We start from the raw sequence: 18,614 nt of genomic DNA on the forward strand, positions 1-18,614 counted from the left end.
TTTAATGACCTACTTCGTTCCTAGCCTTTTTCTTACATTTCCAAACACTTCAATGAATTTCCTAAACTTACATATTCTTATAGTTAAAAATAAGTAAATAAAATCAGGAATAAGTTTATTTTATTTTCACTTTTGCTCACCTTCCTGTCTTGTTCCTCATTCCTGAAGATTTTCCAATGTTACACGCTATAACAATCCGCAATCGTTTTTCTGACCTCTCAGTTTTCAGCTACTATCCTAGACGATTTTTTTCTCTTACAAAAATGGTAAAGTTCTAAAAAATGCAAAGTATCCTTTCAGATGCAAGTTTCACTTGAACTCCATTAAAAACGCAGGAAGCAAAGAAACACTCACTACCATCATATTTGGCACAGTCCAAATATCTAATCTCTGCTTTTCTGGTTTGAATGAGAATGGGGATTTTTTTGTTTTTTAAATCATTCAACATGCAGTCCAATAGGTTAGGTCTGGATGAAATAGAAGCATTAAGCTGCAAAGCCAGGTATTCAAATTTGCCCAGTAAGACCAACATTAGAAAGTAACTATTCTAAGCAATATCTCTGGTTTAGAAATAAAAAGAAGCACCAATGCAACATACAGAAATCCAGCTATGTGGGAGAAGAGGCAGAGGGAGCTGAACAAAGTTAATGACTGCAGTTCTGGAAAGTAAATTACATCCTTATAGGAATTCTGAATGTAATCTACGTGATTTAGGAATATGTGTTTGCCTTAATAAACACTGGATACGATTTCTTAGGCAAGGTTAAAATATTTTCAACAACTCTGAAAATATCACAACTGTACCATATAAAACACCTCTCAGTAAAAACACCTTTAAAAGTTATCATCTATTAATTGAACAGTGTACAATGTATGTTGCTGTATTTTTAAATTTCTTCTTTCTATACATTACCTATTATTTCTCTATCAGATTTTAAACTTTTTCTAAGTTATAAAATTCTAATTTTCCTAAATTTTTCAAACTCTCCTAGCTCTCCAGCTGTGGCAGAAGTAGCTATCTTACTGAATAAATACCTCTGTAGTGCACAAAATTAGTTAGCAATCCACAAATGCTAGTCAAACATTTTTCAGTAGATATCATACTCAAACTAGATCACACTTCAAAATAATTTGTAAGTTTTAAATTACAAGTTAAGTTTTAATTACAAACATGATAAGAATTCAGAATGTTGCTCAGACCAGCACTTAAATTCAAATTACAGAACTCAACAATCCCTTAAAACCACCTTGTTCTATTGAATATTTCCAAAATAGCTCTCTGTCACCATAGTAATATGCTTTTCAGTAAGAATTCTAGTGTTAACTGAGGAAAGACTTAGGAAGAAACTCTTTAGGGTGAGGGTGTTGGGACACTGGAACAGGTTGCCCAGAGAGGTTGTGGCTGCCCTGTCCCTGGAAGTGTTCAAGTCCAGGCTGGATAAGGCCCTGAGCAATCTGGTCTAATGGGAGGTGTCCCTTCCCATAGCAGGGGGGTTGGACTAGATGATCTTTAAGGTCCCTTCCAAGCTCTTAAAATTCTGTGATTCTATGAAAACAGTTAAGCTGGAAAATACTGCCTACACAAGTAGACCAAAGAGTGAGGTCCATTTAAAAGAAAAGCTTTTTTCAGAAATAAGTTTTTTAAATTCCTGTGACAAAACATTACTGATTATTATCTGAACATACTGAAATGTCAAAATCCAGTGAAACTTCTCAAGTCTGTAACATCTAACTCTTTACATTTTTTTTCTTCTATACTGTGTAGCCCTTAAGGGTTGTCCCTTTTATCAGTATATAAAGACACACCTTTTATAGCCTTAGAACAGCTTTCCTCTAATCAGAAAAAAAAATGGTGTCATCTTAATGGAATATCACAAGTCACAAATAACTAACTTGGGCTTTACTATAGTGACAATTAAACAACATTCCAAAAGCAGACACAGGAACTGAAGAGGAGTGTTTATCTAGTGTCAATCTACATCTTTATTCAACAACCAGTGTTTTCAGTGTTTTAATTTTCAGCTGTTAGCCAGGTCAAAAACTGAAATGTAACCATCCAAAATTACAACTATTACTATTTTGTAAGATAATTTCTGTCTCTCATCCCAAGTCACCTGCTTACCAAACATATAACAGGTCTTGAAAATACAAAATACTAACAGATTACTGACATAAAATAAACTTGTCTGGCAGTTACTCAGTTTTATTCATTACTCTTTTTACAATATCTTCACAAGATATTTCCAAACTTTTCTAGACAACACATATACCTGCATAGCTAGGGACTTCTGTGAAGGTCCAGTACAGACCAATTTATAAAAGAAGTTAAGATTTAAAAGCAATTTAGAGTGGTTACTAATACCCCTTTTCCTTGACAACTCATTCAATGTTTCTTTGTTTTCTCCGATGTTTGAAACTACTAGACTTCAAAGTCATTCATTCTAAACAGCTTTGTCAGGGTTTCAGTACAATTTTCAAAATTACCTTCATTTTGCAAAGAGGTTTGCCACTTTGAGAAACAGAATCTCCCTAAATTCAACACTAGTTTACTATGAAAAGAAAATCACGACAACTGTTTGTACTCTTGCTTTATTATTACATCCGGCCCAGTCACTATTGGAAATTCAATCTATTATTGTTGCTAGGAGCCTGTTGCTATGCAACCTAAAAGGGTTATGCAGCGCTTTCAGGCTGAGAAGCCTTGAAAACACCACAGGTCTCCTATGGCTCTAACCAGTTTATTTAAATAGATTAACACTCTCCTCAATCAACCCCCAATTCCAGGCATACGCTTAAAAAAAGTCACAATAACAGATTTGAACACTGTAAACAAACAAAACCAGAAAAAATTACACAGAAGCTTATACGACATCCTACAGCAAAGCAAACAACATTTCCCCTAATCTCTCATTTATTAGGAAAGTTAGAGTCTGTAAACTCTAAACCCCTCAAAGTTTAACTTTCATATACTAACAAGCTAATATAACGGAGTTGCTCACGTGCTCTGCAAAGTTATTTTATAATAAACTTTTGACAGATCGATACACTAAGTTTCATATTCTAGATCACTGAGTGAGACTTTGGGGGAAAAAGAAAGGCCTAAAATTAACTTTAAAATGGCAGAATAATACTTGATATTTATACTCTGTATCAAAAGATGTCCAACAAGCCTGTAAGCTGGTTCCAAGATTTGCAGTCAAACTGAGTTCTCCCTTTTTGTGTCTTTGTCACTGTTACACATTATGCAATTGATATAGACACCTATGTAGATCTCTGCAGATTCATTTCTTTCAGCAACACTTTTGCAAATCTGCTGGAGAATGGCTAAGAAATAACCCACAAAAGAGCTGATTACTATGGCTTTTCATTCTAATAATCTGAGGCTGTTCCAGCCTGCACCAAAGAACAAGTTGTTCTACAGCACCAGAATTAAGAAAGCCGCATTTCTTCCAGCTTGGTCCTTTAAATGGATCCATACTACAACAAACTAGCACGGACTGTGAGCGCTGACTGACTCTCCAGGATGCTGGGAGTGCAAAATGAGTTGCAACTGCCTCTTCTTCAGTGGTAGTACCCATTTTTGCTTACATTTTCAAACAAATTATTTTGTTGGTATCTGTTTTTCTGAAACTTCTAACCCTCTTTGGAATAAGATGGACAGATATACCAGAAAAGACCCAAACCAAACCTGTTTCCCTAAGAGTACAAATTTAAGAAAGAAACACACTGTCCCAAAAGTTATTGGAAATGTTAAGAATGATTGTCTATACAACAGACTTAACAGCCAGCACCACAAAATGGACTACAGTACTCAGGTAAGGAAATGCTAGGATTTATCCTTCCCAAAATGCTTTGTACTACTTAGCAGCTGATATTTTCTAGAGAAAACATGAAAACAATGAAAAATATGAACACTGTTCTGAAGACAAAAATCTCAGAGCGTTGTGGGTAAAATAGCAAGTATCAGCAGAACATGTGCATGAATTCAAAGTCTTCTAACTCGAACTTTGCTGCTTCTCCAGAATTTAAAGGTTGCAGAATCTTCTTCTAAAGCAAAACTAAACTTTCTACCCGTGTTAGAGTAACAATCAAACCACAAAGGACTTGTCTTATCCCCTGTAACTGAGGGATTTAGCCTAGAACAGTTAACAGCTGCTAATCTAGCAGGGTCTACAACCAAGTACCAGAATCAAACACCTTCCATTGACTTCTACAGCCAAACCCATAAAAAAAGAATTGTTGTGTATAATCACCATTGCTAGTTTGCTTTTTATAATTCTATAAACAAAAGATCACTGCAATATTAAGTTATCCTAGTGGTTGTGAGCTCAAAGATGACAGGCTGCCTGGACAACAGCTAGATATAGCTAGAGGTACAGCTAGAACAATACAGCATGTTATGCTATAAAACTAGGTATTGATTATCTGAGCTGTTTTACAGTCAAAATTTCATTAGAGCTTGTTAAGTACTTTGGTATTGTCCAAGAACTTATTAGAGACAAGAAAGATTTTGACAGAGACAGTAGATCCAAAGCTATGTTCATCTACCATTTTTCCTTAAATTATCTTCTGTAAGTGTGACATTTGCTTTAATGTCATTGAGGCAAATGAAACTTGCAGACATAAGTGTTTTCTTTACACAAAACAGAATAAGGCCTTGATTTTTTATCTGGTGAGACACTCTGGTTGTCTTCACTGACAGTTTAATAAAAGAAATTTGACCAGAATCTGGCTATAATGAGCTTAAGGACACGCTTAGGATTCCTCCATCCTTTATCATAGAAGATAACTCAGAACTGGCCACTCAAGGAAGCTAAAAAAGCTGAATGTTCCCTTGGTTTTAGGAGACTGCTTGACATTACTAAGACGATTTAAGGTAACATTTTTCCCATAATTCTAGGATCCTGTTCTTAGGATTCTTCTTAGGATTCACTACCTCCACAATTACACCAGACCAAATGCATGTACTACTGTTCCCCAGTGGCTGCTGGCAAAGAAAGATCAGGCAGTCCCTGAAAGCAGACCTCAGTACCCTAGGCTATCCCTACAACCAGCTGGGTACATATCAGCAGTGTGTGATGTTTAGCAGCCTTGTCACACCTCACTGTCTCAGGTAAACTGTTAAATATTAAACCGCATGTAAGCCAGGCATCCAACATGGAACAGGAAAGAAAACCCAAAAACCAGTAGATACTGAGCTGCAGAGCTTAATAACTAAAAACAAGTGCAAAAAAGTATTATATAATCAAATATACAGTAAAATATAATTGTAATCGCAAAATATATGCAAGCAGATATCACTGTCATCAATGATAATATAATAAGGCAGCAAAAAAGGACAATCATAAACTGCAAAGGAAGAAAAAACTGCTGACATAAATGAAGACTTAAAGAGTGGCATATACTTTAATTTGAAAGAAAAAAAGAAATATTTAGAAATTTAGAAACATTCAGAAATTTGGAAACACACTTATAAAATATACCTTATTTTAAAATACTGCTTTATGTCCTGAAGACATCCTTCACTCTGCCCCATCATCTGAATTTTAAGTATCTTTGAAATCTGCTTCTTTGCTTTGTATCCATAATTTTGAAGTACAGTAACTATAGATTTAAAGTACAGTAACTGTAATGAGGCGACTAATATTTCACTATATTTATTGCTTTTCTTTTTATGTAAGAAATTTATTCTCAAGAGCAAATTCAGCAACAGCAATCCTACAGGAAATACACGAAAAATTATGTTGAAAGAAATGACAAAGAAACACCCCCACTCTACAAAAATTATTTTACCAAACATGCTTGAAATTTACTATTACACCAGAAAACATTATTTAGATATTGATTTTAACCTCCTTTGGTTTTCTGTGTGACTTTTTCCAATACACTGGCTTTCACAGCACATATTTATTCAAGAAAATACCACGAATGTTGATTTTGATGTCTCATGGAATGATTAAATGCATTTTTATATTCAAAATATATACAAATCCATACACACAAAATTAAACCAAAAAAATTCTGAAAGCCAAACATACAGAGAAACTACCACCTGGCTTTTTGTTCACCTTGCAGTAGAAGACAGTTCCAAACACGGCATTCTGTTCTGCTTTTCCAACCTAACAGTACTGACCACTTTAAAAGACAGTGATACAAGCCACAGCTTATATTTCTTGGATAGATATCAATATTTTATTTTTGTTCCATGTGTGATTTAGAACAAACCACTTCAACTTATATTTTTAGCTTACAGGCATATATTTATAAACAATATTCTAAAATTATTAAATCCTCCTTACTTATCAGTACACTTCTCTTAAAGAAACTGCTCTCTAAGCTCTTAGCTAAGATTGACTTTAGAAAGCATGTGAAAACATGAAATCGCAAAATGAATATATGCATAATGTTTCTTATTAGCTAGGTTTATCTAGCATGGGGTCTTTTGCCCTCAAAGAAAAACCACTGAGATAGAAAAAATATAAAGTACAATGTAAAACCCAAATGCAGTGAAGAATAATGAAAAACATCAGCAGATAGAAATGGGAATAAAAAAAAAGGGGGAACTCTATTAATTATAAAAAAAAATAATTTCATTAATCAGACTGGTACTGTACAATAGCAAATACTTAGCAAATCTCAATGTTTACTGTAATTGTACTTACAATACAAATGAAATATTAAGAATGGCACAACTGGATCCAGGGCATGTTTGTTTCTTTGTTGCCTTCTAAGGTTACAAAACATTCCCAACAAATTTTCATATTACCTGACAAAAAGCTTCATGCTCAGGAAGTTTAAGTAATATTACTTTCAAAAAAGGCTTAATGAAAGGTAATAGTAACTCATTTTTATAATTACTTGGTAAGATTTGTTTTATTAGGTTCCAACCTACTGCCCTGATAGAGAATAAAAAACCAATTCAAATATAAAGAACATTCAGTGACAGTATTTATTCAAGATTTATTTCAGGAACAGCAGAAACTGAATTTGATTTCTGAGTCTTAAAATAAAGCCATATGACTATGTAACATATCATTGCATTGTCTTCCATAATTGCTAAGTAACAGGAAAATACTATCAAATAGATACCATTGGCTATCTCATTTACAGTATAGGAACGTAAAAATCTAAACTGTGAGATATACAACACCAACACAGAGTACTATTTATATAATTTTTGAGATATGCTGACATTTATTCCATTTGTTTTCCTTATGGCAGCTCTTTGTTTTGCTCAGCGAGATTTATAGCACTTTAATTTCTTGACATTCATTTTAATCATTGACTTGTAAAAGTCAGATGAGACTTGACAGGAACATTCTAAAAGACACGGACAGTAAAACAGAGGTACTTGGAAAAGGTACTAACTGTGTTATAGTGTTAGATCTTTTAGGACACTTAAAGTTTCACTGTGCATTCACTTATTAATTCTACCAGAAAAAGGACTTTTCCTTGGAAAAGATTCCTGAAAACATTATGGAAATCCTGCATCCCTCGTCCACTTAAAATCACAAATTTGACAGAGGTAAGTTAAGCAAATTATGAATAAAATAAAAACCCAGGTCTTAGCAATCTATTTGTTTATCCATGCCTTATCATTCGATTCAACTCAGTTTATTAACAAATATGAAACATTTGTTTTTATATAAAGGGATTACTTTCTAATACTGCCTTGAATATCAAAACTATATTTATCATAATTAGTAATGTATATGTATGTTTTTGCTTATCCCTCAAGCAGTGCTAAACAAGAGTAAGAGATACAATAATTTTGCTATGGACTTTGATATCGGAATGACACACCATGATCAAACCTCAGTCAAAACAAACAAAACACCCCCAAACAGAACTACTTCGATTAATAGAAGCATTGATTATGAAACTATTTTTCTGACTTTACCAATAGCAGTTACTGCGATATGCACTTCCTTAGACCCTTGCTCTTGATCTCCATTTTTCATTTTATATTTGCAGCTATATGATAAAGCAAACATTTTTTTTTAAACAAACATCTCTTTATAGAGGCTGAAAAACAATCATCCTTGCTTCCCAAATTCTTTTTTGGAGCCAATTCAATTCTAATCAAAATGAGCAGGGATATAGGTGTGTTATAGGAAAATATTTTAGACATAACAAAAAAACTCTCTTCAGATTCCTGGCTTTTATATATCTTGAACACCACTTAGAAATCACCAGGCAGTTAGCCAAATATAGAATGTTTCACCAAAACCCCTGTATTTGTTTCACCAAAGACAGGAAATTATCCAATGTATTTCAAAAGTCTAAATCATTTCCAATAAAAATGGTGTTTGCAGTTTTTCCTCTTTTCATTTATTTTTCTCTTTTGCTGCAACAAAAAGCCTGCAAATGCAGTCAGTTGCAACAGAACTGGCCAACAAGAAGACAAACTAGATCCAATCTAGGAACTTCTGCTGTAGAGCAAGAATCACAAGTAAAACCATAGCATAGCTTGGGCTGATATGGATTTCATGAGCTCCCAAGTCCAAATTACTTTTCAAAGCAGACTCAGACTTGGCATCAGACCAGCTCCTCAGGGCTTTATCCTATCAGAGCTTGAAAATCTCCGAAGGCAGAGATGGGAAAACTTCAACGCATTGCTGGGTTGTCCTCATGGGGAAAAATATTTTCCTTAACTCGAGTCTAGTGTTTCAGCTAAGAAACATTGTCTCTCATCCTTCAACGATGCACTTCTGTGAAAAGCCTCGCTCCATCTTCTTGATGACCTCCTTATATTTGGGAACTAGGTATTAGGGAAGGCTGCTGTTAGGATCCCTGAAATTTTTCTTCTCCAGACTGAACAAGCCCAGGTCCTTCAGTGCCTCCTTGGAGACCTGGGTGCTCTAGTGCCTGACTGTCTTAGTGGGCCTCTGCTGAACTTACTCCAGTTTACCAACATCGTTCCCACTGCCACGGGAGAGTGAGGGTGAACACGAAATTAGAAATGGACGTAAATGTTGCCTAATAAATGCAGAGAGAGATGGGATAAGCATTTCCCTCTATTTCCTGCCTATACTCGTGTTCATACAGCCCAAGAGACACTTTGGATCTTCCCTACAGCCAAGGCACACTGCTGCATATGTTCAGGGTCTCATCCAGCCTGTAGTCTCAGCCACCATCCCCAGCCAGTAGTCTGCAGACTAACAGCTATGGGCCTATGAAGCCCTAGAGAGCTGCACAGGACTGGTACTCCTCTCCATTTTGGCCAGTATATTACTGTAGAAGTAGGTTAAAAGAGTCTTTTTTTCAGTGACTGCTTTTGCTCTAGATTTCACTAAGTAGTACAAAATTACTGTGTTCATAACAGATAGTCTGTATGTTTGCTGTAAGAAAAGATGTGTTTTCTAACACCCTGTGAAGGACAGTTAACAGACTATTCCAGAAAATATACTCAATACAGAAATGACATACCAGTCAGGGATGTGAAAACCACCAGTTTTACCCACTGCCCTAAAACATGTAACTCCATTTGACAAGGCTGAACCACCTAGGTTATCATACAATGTCCTGCTAGATGATTGTTATTCCTGGGAAATTATCTGCCACATTTCTTTCACTCTCCAAGGGAATAAAAGCCCAGTGAGCCAAATACAAATAAACCACAAACTGCCCACCATACTGCACTGAGTACCCTAAGCATCTTCTGTTCCTTTACTAAACAAAACCATTTCCATACCAGCAGGTTAAATGCTGTAATGACAGTACATAAAAAGCTTTTGAATTAGTATGTGAAAGGCAGAAGCACTTCATGTGAAATGAACATATTTTTAAAAACAAAATATAAATATTAGCCAATGAGAGCGGATCACTGGGAGTTCAGAAGCACAGCTACAAAATAAAGTTACGTTTGTGACCAGGCAGCTTGTTTTATGGAGATGACACAGCTAATTTTATTAGTGGACTTAACATATTATGAATCAACATCTCAATCCCCACTGTTAACACCCAATTACATCTTGGCCATTTTTAATGGCCAAACCCTGTTTAATGGCCAAACCCTGCCATTCCTACACTACAGACTCTGGGACAAGTACTATAGCATTTCTGATCAAAACTTTCCACACACACACCTCCCTTCCTCTATCACAGATTACCAAAACAGAACTTCCATTTTCCTATCTGCCACATAGATCTGTCTTCCTCCCTTGGACACTATATCTTTTCCCATATAATAAAATGTGGGAAGAAAATGTTATACTTTTAAAAAATATTAGTATTTCAACTTGAAATCATGCAGTGGGAACTCTTAAAAGGCAATCTTCCACGTGCAAAGTAATCCTAAAACTCCTCATCTTGATTGCCTGAAATATGCTTGTGATTAACTTGTAACTTGTGATTTGAGGCCACGTGAAGAATCTGTCCGCATTAGGTCAAGAAAACTGGTCACTGCATTGAAGTCATGACCCTGCATCTACCTTTTCCCTAAAGTCAAGAAATGTCAGTTTCTTCAGGATTCAATAAGAAATAAATACTAAAGTAAGGACAAGCAGTGAAGATATGGAACACCTTCGAACCTGTTAACCTTCCTATTAAAGACAGGAAACTTGACTTAGTGGTTCATATCAGGATCATGGCAGGTAAATTTAATATCTGAAATTTAAATCTTAGTAGGATCTGACTCCACGAACAACTTTAGATATAATACACTACTGAAATCTGGATATCCCAGACCACACAAGTTCCTAAGGTTATACTGTTTAACTACTAACTACTGAAACAACAGCATTAAAAAACCCACCACACCAAATAGATGCAACTGAACCAGCATAAACTCACAACTTTCAAAACACTAGGAGGTCTGTTCCATAAGACAGTCACTATTTGCATGATAAATTATGCTATTGCTTTGTAGGACGAACTCTAATTCTTGGTCTACTAAAAATAAACCTTTTTTTTTTCCTCAGTTTGACAAAAGTGTGCTAACAAAGGGCGCTTCACTCACAAAACCTAAATTTTGTAAACCAGCCCAAGGTTTGCAAAATCCTAAGCCTTTTTCATCTCCACATTACCACAGACTCAGTGTACCAAATCTCTACACGTTCACCTGCCCACTACTGTCCCTTGAAACACCCTGTCAGGACTGTGCTCCTTACAGTACAAAAGAGTCTCAGAACTGGAGAAAACCTGAGCAACTCAGGACAACCATCAGTCAGAAAGGACCTGGAAAGAGACAACACCATGAAGAGCTGTGCTTTTATCTTAAGTCTTTCACTCTTGCTTCACTTCAAAACCCAGAATCTGAGCACAAAAGTATTTCGACAAAATAAGGGAATGGAACCTACATTTCTGTGCTACTTACCTCCATTTACGATTAAATAATAATTACATTATGTTAAATCTATGGTTTAATACTAAGCATGTTTTTCTCCTTAAAACAACAGAAGAGCTTCCACAACTTTCAGAAACTCCAACGAATAATCTTCCTAGAAGTCACAGGGAATTGCTATTACTATTACACAGAATCAACTCTGAGGAACTAAAAACATACTAAATTCTACATTTGTCTGTTTACTAAATTTGACAGGAAAACAATACAATGAATGTAGAAGAGTTACTTATCAACTCCTTTGCAAACTGCAAATCAGATGAAGTGGTTTAACACAGAGTGGATAAAATAAAATAGGTTTTAAAACGGTGATTATAGAATAACTATTTTTCTAAAAAATACTTTCAAAAGCAGGTATGGGTTTTCAATTAAAGCAAGTAGTTCTAAGGCAAAGTTTTTTCTTTACTGTATCTTCCAAATTTGCTGAGATACAAAGTAATTAACATTGAATCACAATAATAAACACAGTATATAAAACCTTAACTAGAAAGGCAAATTAACAATCCTTTGTGTATAGCCACATAATGGAAGAACTACAGTATGCATATCATCAGCAAATATGGGAAGGAGGAAACATTCTTCCTGCATTAAATCTCTAACTCTATTGTCTCTCTTCTCAAGCCACAGAACAATAAAGAGGTAAGAATACAGCCCACATCTTATTGGAATAAAAAGTTAGGGTTTTAGATGGACAATCAGGAATACTTTTTGCAGCAGTTAAATAAAAAATGAATCTTCATATTTATGAGACATTTAACATATGAAAGAAATCCTAACCTTCATCACTGCTTCCAATGGCAAGAGAACTATAGTTATTTTGTAATTTTTCCTTTCACCTACCAATAGTGAGTAGAACTTAGTCCTCCTTAGTAAATACTAGTTACTTTTTGCAGTTCAACTCTCTTAGACTTGCCTGTCAATTTCACGCTCAGCTGTTTGCAATGCAGAATGCTACCATGGGATAAGGAAGGAAAAGCTCAGGTGATAGAAACTAGTTTTGTTTAGATGAAGCTACACAGTCCAACAGCAACATTTTAAAATGCTTTATGGATTATCTGCAACAGATCACACCAAAAGACAAAAGTTCAAATTGACAACCCTGGTCATCTAACCCCCGAGCAAGTTAAACCCTTCAGAAATCCTGTAAACACCCAATATCACTGTCAGATTAAGGGAGATACATAAGCAAGACTGCTCTCCCTTCTCCCTGCCCCAGGTTCAGGCACATTTGGGGAGGGGAGTGGGGAGAGAAAACCAGACTAAAGTTATTAGAGAAACAATATACAATGCATCACCTGAAAATTCAGCAAACATGAACTAGGTCATTGGAGCCAAAAATGTATTTTTGAATTTCGGCTCCACAGAAGCATAATAAATAGCCTCTACAGCCTTAATAACTGTCTTGTAAGCAGTTCTGGCTCAGAATCCTATTACACTTTTCCAATTCTTTGCAAGGGAAGTATGGTTAACAGCACAGAAAAAAAGTTACCACACACACCTCCACACACAAAAAACAAACAAACAACAAACAAACCCAACCAAAACAAAACACAACCAAAAAAACCCAAAACCACAAATCCAGAACACCTTAACTGAGGTAGAATAATCTGACTCGATGGCAGCTGCAAAGTGACATACTACACATTTTAACATATTTGCTTGTTTCTGTTTCTACTTTGCAATGTTGCATGATTTAACTACACTGAGTTTAAGCATTCAGAAAACATCCCTGAGGTGGTATGTAAGAGAAAGCACTGTTAGATTAATTATAATGAGGTAGTAAAACAGAAGAGAAAATCCATTTACTTGGTAGACAAACAGTAAACACAGCTTTGAGTCATTAGTTGTAGAGGCAGCATCCAAAGCCTGAACAAAATCTAAATCCATGGCTCTTGCCTTATTAGAAATCAGACTTCAATAAGAAGAAAATGAAAGAACTAAATACATTGTTTACTCAGAGATGGTCTAAGAAGCTGAGATACAGTCAATGTACTGGGTCCATGGGTGAATGAAATGACCTGTAAAAAGAGTATTAAATATCCTTTTTCCTCTCTTTAATGAATGAATAAAAGTCATAAATATTACAAGTATACTAAAATTCAGTTACTGATATACAACATTTCACATTCTCAGAGCATTGCTATGGATGTCATCCAAGAATTTAAACAAGACCGATTAGAAATAAGATAGGTATTTATACAGGAAGTCTGAATTGCTAGAAATTAAACTTCCCAGTCTCATTAAAATTTATATTGTAAACCAGAAAATTTCTTTATCAAACAGAACTTACATATAGTCTAACCACCACTTCTGGATTTTAGGCCACTAAAACTGAAGTCAGGGGACCGAAACCAAACAACTTGCCATAGTGGAACATGAAAAACAACTAAAGGTAGTGTGCAAAAATCAAGCAATTTAAGGTGTACTACCCAAGCTCCAGCCTGTACATTTTCACATGTTTCCAAAGGGAAATTACACTGAACTAGACACACTAGCCATGACACATAAAAAAACAATATTACCTTATTAATCTTACAGTGTGTGATAAAAAAATAGGTATTACTAAACTACAGAAGTTACTACAACTAAATTCTAATCTCTGAGGTCCTTATATCCACAGAGAAATTTCTGAAATAAAACATAGTGGTACTTGTAAATTTCTAGAGCCTGGGGTAGTTTGGGGTTTGGTTTGGGTTTTGTTTGTTTGGTTTTTTGTTTTGTTTTGAGTGGTAGGGGGTTGGTGGTTTTCTTTCCCAGAACTAATGATTGATGGAGAAAAATATCCCGCCTCTTTTGCAATTCAGGAGTATGGCTCAACCTCAGTTTCTTCCAGGAAGAGTTGCAGTGAGAAAGAAAGAAAGAAAGAAAAATCTATATGCAGCAATGCATTTTTTAAAAAGGGTTCAGGTATAAATGAACAAGTTACATAAAATGTGAATATGAACTTATAAATGAAAAATATAACATACAAATTAAAGTCACTCCAAAATGCATATGTCTCTCGGGCAAGTTCATGCAGTACTTCAAAAAGTATACACTGTTTGAGCTATATGTGATAAAGACATAATTTACATACAAATCTTTGTTCTCTTTCAATGAACAGAAATTGTATTTTAAGTGTGTGTGTATATCTACACACACAGACATAATCAGATACGGAGCAGCCAATATCATCTATGATTTTTAGCATAATATTGTCAACACATTAAGTTTGCTATATTGCACTGCACAGAGGAAAGTGGGAAAATTTCAGTAAGGTTTATTCAAATCCTATATGCATTATCAATGTATTTCAATGAAAGAATTTTTAGAATTTGCTTTCAGTTTTGTATTTCAAATAGCATAGCACCCTCTGGTGCATCTACTTGAAAGAAAACAACTAACAATAAACACCAGTCATTGTTACAAAAAAGACAACATTAAAAAAAGAAAAAGGAAACCCTTAGAAACAAAAATACCAAAGAATTATCAGAAAACAAACTTCTTTTTCATGCTTTCTTATTAAAATCTTTTGTAACTGAGGAAATTTTAAGTGCTGAATAAAAAAAATTTAAAAGAAAGAAAACTGCAGGTGTGCTAATACAGAAGGGTACCAGAAAAAAAATTCTAAAAAAGACAGAAGTTTGAAGCTAATTCTGTGTTCTTAATAATAGGTCATTTTTATTAAAAAATATTCTAAAGTGGAATATTCTTTAAGTAAAAAAAGGTAAATAAGTTAATGAAACAAAATGTTACACCAAGCAACATATCTGCTCTTGGACTTGCAAGAATGACAATTATTAGGACTACACCTATCCACACACTCAAAACCTGCTAAATTTCACACCCAAATAATCTCTTTTCAAAGTCCAATGAGAAAAGAATTAAAAAAATGACGCTTATACTGCATGGAACAGTTCATACTCTGATATGACATTTTAACAAAACACAAACTCTGATATGACATATCAAACTATTAAATACACCTAGTCACTAGGAAAATAATCTCTTACAAAAGTACATTTTGCTAATCACAGAAGTGGAGATCACCATCTGCTTTAGGCAGCTCTTTTGTAAACCTCTGGAAGACTCAACACAAGGCAAAAGAAATGAAAGTGACACCTGTTTAAATCAGCCATCTGTCTCTAACAAACTAGATTTAGCCAAATCAGTGTATGTACTGATCCTTAAATTTCCAAAATATGGGTACAATAGCATCTGTGAGAAAAGAGAAGTATTGTTATGATTGACAACAAACTGTAGGCAAAATACATAAATAATAAATTTGTGGCTAAAGAAAAAAATTTCTTAAACGTTAGCCTATTCATTTTAAAAGCCTCACTAATTTTTTCAGCCCTAATTCTTAATAAAAAAATAAGCATTTTCATTGATAATTTCAAAACATTCCGCTCTTTTGTTCTAACACATTCATTTGACAAGGAGTTTGATTTTGAAATGGAACTCCCACTACATGCATATTACATTGCCACTGAAAGCTTATTTTTTATTCTGTTTGTATTTGTAGGGTATTCACAACATGTCTTTTCAACTGAAAATTATTTTTAAAAAGTATTTTAATAGTCATGTATTTTTTAAAGCCTATTCATTTTTTAAGCATTCCTCATGACACTTACCTGCAGATGGTAAGCTTTCGGAGACTGCAGGTAAAAATACAACTAATAGAGAATTTTTTAAGAGCAAAGAAAGCCTCTCAAAATAAAGCATGAAAATCAGAAACACTAGCTAGAACACTAAAAAGAACTGCAACGATAAAGCCTTCCTTCTCAATATAAAGTTTAGTAAATGGAAAGAAACTGCAATATTTATTTCTGTAGGCAGTTCTGTGATTAACAAACTACCCTATCAGGCAGGAACAAGAAATGGGATAGTGCTAACAAAGCTGAACCTAATTATCAAATAAAGCACCGTGACTTTGAACTCTTTAATGGCATTGTACCTTTGATTCCCATTTCATTTACCTACACTACATTACTGAAAGGGTTTCTCCACAGTAGCACAATGTAGGTTTAGCTCACTAGTAACACAACAGAGCGTAAAATCCTGACTGGCTCATTTGGATACACTGAAAAACCATTAGGTAGTTACACCACATAAGTCATGAAAACCTATGTGTTAAAAAAAAAAAAAAAATCACAAGCCAACTGATTTTCAAACACTGGTTAGCATCACAAACACCAACTATTTTGTTAGCTGTGGGCATTAGGGAATCAGAATGCATAATGAGGATCTCATCTGTGGTCATTACAGTATCTCAGTGATAATAAGGAGTCAGTACTTTTCTCAGATACCTAAAGTATTATTTTCCAAATTGCAGTCACTGGCTAAAGAAAATGGAGCTAAATAGTACTACAAAGGTTGCTGTTTTTAGACAAAATCATGTGCTTTTAATATAATTTTTAAGACCTGTACGCCTCCTCACAGAGTTAAAACAAAGTTTGTCTCACAGACACGCACGCACTTTCCTTTGCTACCCAGCAGCCTGGATACATGTTCTGCAAAGAGATTTCAATACCCAGGGAACGACCCAATCCTGAGTAGTATTCTGTCCCACTCCAAGAGGACTGCTCAAGAAAGATATGGTGCAGAGCTGACATCTTCTCTTTTCAACAACAGTAGATGCCAGAAATTATTTAAAAACCAATGAACCAAGAAAATAATAACAAATGCATCAAGATGTAAGTGTGCCATATAACTGATACCATCCTAAAACTCACACTAAAAATTATTAATGTCTTTAACATATTTGACAGTAGGACCTAGAAAATCAGCATGGAGTGGTTTAATCCTTGAGCAAAATAATAAAATAATGATGACGTAAAGACTTTTGATCATTAGTCAAAATAATTTATTTCCTAAGTCATTGTAGGCCCATGAAATATACATTAAAAAGAAAAGGCACAGATCTAATGTGCCTTACCTCAAGAAATATTAGTATCAACAATGCACTAACTACTTAGCAGATTTTGTAGTCAATACTCGCTTTAAAAAATTGCCACATTCGTTGGTAGTTCCAATGTAAGACAAAATAAGCATCTTGTAGCTGAAACTGTAATGAGAAATCCTGCATTTTGCACAGGGTTCTAAAGATAAAAAAATGGAAAACATGTATATACAATTAAAATGTAGGTTTTAGATTAAAAATGAGAATATAATTTTCTTCTAATTATTATACTAAATAAATAAGTTACCACTTCAAAAGTAAAAAAGCTTGCCAAAACAATACATGATTTGACAAGTCAAAGGAGAGAGTGCAACTAGATATGGAGATGTTAAGAAAATTTCACTGCCATAAAAGATGCCTAAAATTCAGTTCATCCAAAGAAATTCAAAAAGTATAATGCAGTATGATTTGACATTACTGACAACACAAATCTTTAGATCCTAATAAGCAATCACAAAAAGGATGAAGAAAACAAGCATTTTGGATTGAAAATACAAAGCAAACCATACTCATTAATAATACGATTTCTATTACATCTCGAGAGGTAAAAAGCTGCCTCTTCCCTCTTTTCCAAACACACTCTTGAAACACAACAGCAATAGCAAAATCACAGAGACTTTGTTTTAATACTATTTCTTGTTTTCTCCTTTCTTTGATCCTCAGCACTGAAACTTGCAGTCAGGATCTTGAATTGCCATCATTGTGGAGAGTTTAAGGAAACTGAAATGGATTCTCTCCACATGAACGTAACTCGTGCAATACACTAGACCTACACATGCACAGTTCCATACTACACTGGCAGCATGAAAGCACTGTTTAAAAAACAATTCCCTGCAAAAGGAGTGCGATAAGAAAAAAACCAACCTGCTACTCCGTGTGTGTATGGGTGGGGGTATGAATAAACAAAAACGCACTTCACAATACAAAGAAAATGTAGACTGCACTAAAACAAACAGCAACACTAATTATGAATAAAAGAAAAAAATTCATACAGAAAACACCAAAAAAAAAAGAGTAGCTGATATGATCGACGGTAGGAGACTATCATTAAAAGATACAGCAAGTTCACAAAAACCTGCAACATTTAGTAGTCACATTAAATCAGAACAAGGCCCCTGTACGTTAAAGGGGAAAAACAACCCCTGCTCTTGCTGTGCTACAGGATCCGTCTCCGGCTGCATCTTTCCTCCCAGCCTCAACCGGCTTTTTTTGGGCTTTAAAGCCAGTAGCCTTCGCCTGCGGCCGATTTCTCCATCTCTCGACCCGTACGATCGAGAGACCCGAGCCGGACGCACACCCACCGCATCCTAGCGATTGTCCCAGAGGTCC

At 34.9% G+C, this 18,614-nt stretch overlaps 1 protein-coding gene across 2 annotated transcripts in view; it reads right to left on the bottom strand.

Moving 5' to 3' along the window:
- RFX3 (regulatory factor X3) overlaps positions 1-18,614 on the bottom strand; it is a 102,408-nt gene that overhangs the window by 83,229 nt on the left and 565 nt on the right. The gene's annotated exons all lie outside the window — the stretch shown is intronic.

Source organism: Pseudopipra pipra, chromosome Z (genome assembly GCF_036250125.1).
Source record: "Pseudopipra pipra isolate bDixPip1 chromosome Z, bDixPip1.hap1, whole genome shotgun sequence".
Taxonomy (NCBI): Eukaryota; Metazoa; Chordata; class Aves; order Passeriformes; family Pipridae; genus Pseudopipra; species Pseudopipra pipra.